The 3,173-nt window shown below is 42.2% G+C and overlaps 1 long non-coding RNA gene across 1 annotated transcript; it reads right to left on the minus strand.

Annotated features, from left to right (window-relative positions):
* Window positions 1-566: 566 nt before the first annotated feature.
* Window positions 567-1,759, minus strand: LOC311615310. The gene is made up of 2 exons (XR_014793760.1): window positions 1,513-1,759; window positions 567-891 (listed from the first exon to the last, which is right to left on the minus strand). It is a non-coding gene; the product is annotated as an uncharacterized lncRNA (long non-coding RNA).
* Between the last annotated feature and the right edge of the window lie 1,414 nt (window positions 1,760-3,173).

The following is a 3,173-nucleotide window of genomic DNA, read 5'->3' on the forward strand; positions in this document are numbered from 1 at the left end:
CTATTCTGTGAAATGTACGATCCTTGTTCCCTCTCCCCTGAGGGCTTTCACTGTGTGATAACTCAACTGAACCTTCTCCAGTCTGACTCCTAAAATAAAGCCTGAAGAAGCTTTTCTGCTCCATTTCTCTCCCCCCCCCCCCCCCCGCCCACCTGACCCAAGGTGGCTCGTGGCCTTTATATGCTGCTGCTCATGCCACACTGTTCAGTGAGGGGTTGTATTCATTTCCTGACATAGCACATTACCACATTGCAGTGGCCAAAAACAACACAAGATTGTTCCCTTAAGGTTCTGGAGGTCAGAAGTCTAAAATCAAGGTGTTGTCAAGGCTGCATTCCTTCCGGTGGCCAGAGGGGCACGTTACTCCAACCTCTTTTTGTCCTCACACCTCCTTTGTCTGAATCTGGCCTCCCCCGCTACCCTCTTACAATAACCCTGGTGATTACATTGGGCCCACCAAGATAATTCAGAATCATGTTCCATCTCAAGAGCCTTAACTTAATCCCACCTGCAAAGACCCTTTTACTATACAGTGGTGCCTCGCATAAAGAACGCCTCGCACAGCGAACGCTGCACACAACGAACTTCATTTCATGATTCATACAACGAACTTTGTTTCACACAACGAAGTCGCCCGAGCTTCCACGACCGCTTTGCCCGAGCTTCCACGACTGCTTCGCCCGAGCTTCCACGATCTCTGCCGATGTATTGCATCCTTCCGTGCAGGCACTGCAGGCAGTCGTTAGTCACTGCGCTTAACTTAAGCACGTATCGCGGCAATCGTTCTTCATTACGAATTAAATCACACACGTATCACGGCAGTCGTCCTTTTAAGTTAAACTCAATATTTTTTTTATATCATGGCTTCTAAAAAAAGCAGGAAGGTGATTTCTGTTGAAATGAAACAGGAAATAATTAGAAGGAGTGAATGTGGGGTAAAACAGTGTGACATCGTCAAAGAGTTTGGCCTCAGCAAGACCACCATTTTCACCATTTTGACAAATAAGGATGCAATCAAATCAGCCAAAGTAGCCAAAGGAGTATCAAAACTATTTCATGAAAAACATAGGTCTTCAATCCACGAGGAAATGGAGAGGCTATTAGCGATTTGGATTAAGGACAGGCAGGTGAAAGGTGACGTAACAACCCAAGATATTATCTGTCACAAAGCCAAGAGAATTTATGACGATCTAAAGAAAAACGTCCCTGGAAGTAGCAGCAATCAAGATAATGAAGAAGAATTCAAAGCCAGCAGGGGGTGGTTTTTTAGATTTAAGAAAAGGTGTGGAATCCACAGCGTTACTATGCATGGTGAGGCTGGCAGTGCTGACAAGAAGCAAAAAAGTTCTCTATTAACTTTCAAAAATGTATTAAGGATGAAGGATACTGCCCACAACAAGTGTTCAATGCCGATGAAACGGGTCTTTTCTGGAAAAGAATGCCGAGCAGAACCTTCATTACAAAAGAGGAGAAGAAATTGCCAGGACACAAAGCCATGAAGGACAGACTTACCCTTATGTTTTCGTCTAATGCCAGCGGAGACCTCAAGATCAAACCTCTATTGGTTTATCACTCTGAAAATCCAAGAATTTTCAAGAAAAATAACGTTATTAAGTCCAAACTGCCCGTCCATTGGAAGTCCAATCAAAAAGCCTGGGTGACCCAAGTTATCTTCAACGAATGGATTCTGGAAACCTTGGCTCCTGCTGTGAAGAAATTCTTGCTGGAAAAAGAACTGCCGCTCAAAGCCCTTCTGATACTTGACAATGCCCCTTCTCACCAAAAGACCTAGAGGAAATATTGCAGGAAAATTATCCTTTTATCAAGGTGCAGTATTTGCCACCAAACACCACATCCATTCTTCAGCCAATGGATCAGCAAGTTATTGCGAACTTTAAAAAACTCTACACTAGAGACCTCTTTAATAAGGTGTTTGAAGAATGCGAGTTTGGTGGAGACAATATGACTGTCCGAAAGTTTTGGAAGGAGAAATTTGATGTCCTTATGGCAATACGACTTATACAGAAGGCCTGGGAAGAAGTGTCACAAAGGACCCTCATTTCTGCTTGGAAGATGCTTGTGCCTTCGTGGACCCAGGAAGAAGCAGTAGTTGATGACACAGAAGTGGTGAAGGACATCATCACAGTGGCCCAAAGGTTGGAATTAGAGGTAGAGGAAGAGGATGTAGAGGAGCTTATTGAGGAACACGAAGAAGAGCTGACAACTGAAGAGCTCCAAGCACTTCTGGTCCAGCAACAGGACAATGCTCAAAGGGAAGCGTCATCTGATAACGAGGAGCAACAATCAAACAATCAACCAATCCCAACTGCTGACATCAAGAACATCCTGGTCAAATGGAAAGCAGTTCAGGAGTTTACCAATGCCCACTATCCAGATTCAGCTGAAGCAAACAGGATCAATGATCTTTACTCCGATACTCTTGTCTGTTATTTCCGGCAGATGTTGGAGAAAAGAGAAAAACAAACGACTTTGGACAGGTTTTTCATGAAACCATCGGCCAAAAAGCAGAAAATGGATGAAGATGTGCAAGATTCGGTAGACTCTACTTAGTCTGTCTTAAAATTAAAAAAAATGTGTGTTTTTTTTTAAAAAAAATTATGTTTTTAGATGTATCTAAATAAAAATAATAACAAAAAATTTATCTTTTTTATGTCATCTTAGCATATTTTATGCTACAGAACGAATTATTTTTTTTAACATGTATTGTTATGGGAAAACGCGTTTCACATAACGAACTTTTCGCATAACAAACTTGCTCCTGGAACAAATTAAGTTCGTTGTGTGAGGCACCACTGTATAAGTTAACATAGTCACAGGTTCTAGAATTATGATATGGATATCTTTGGGGGGGGGCATGGACATTATTCTTTTTGGGGGGGACCTTTTCATATATTTTTTTTATTGTCTAAAGTTTTACATATGTCTCCTTTCCCCCCAATTGACCCCCCCCAGCCATTCCCACCCCAGGCAAGCCCCCACAGCACAGTATCTGTGTCCATTAGTTATGCTAATATGCATGCATACAAGTCCTTTGGTTGCTCTCTACCCCACCACCTTCCTTCCCTGCCATTTGTCTCTGGATCTATTTTTGTTCATCAAATTATGTTGATCATTATATCCCACATATGAGTGAGATCATGGAATATTTATCT

This window comes from Pipistrellus hanaki (assembly GCF_964339955.1).
Source record: "Pipistrellus hanaki genome assembly, chromosome: X".
Taxonomy (NCBI): Eukaryota; Metazoa; Chordata; class Mammalia; order Chiroptera; family Vespertilionidae; genus Pipistrellus; species Pipistrellus hanaki.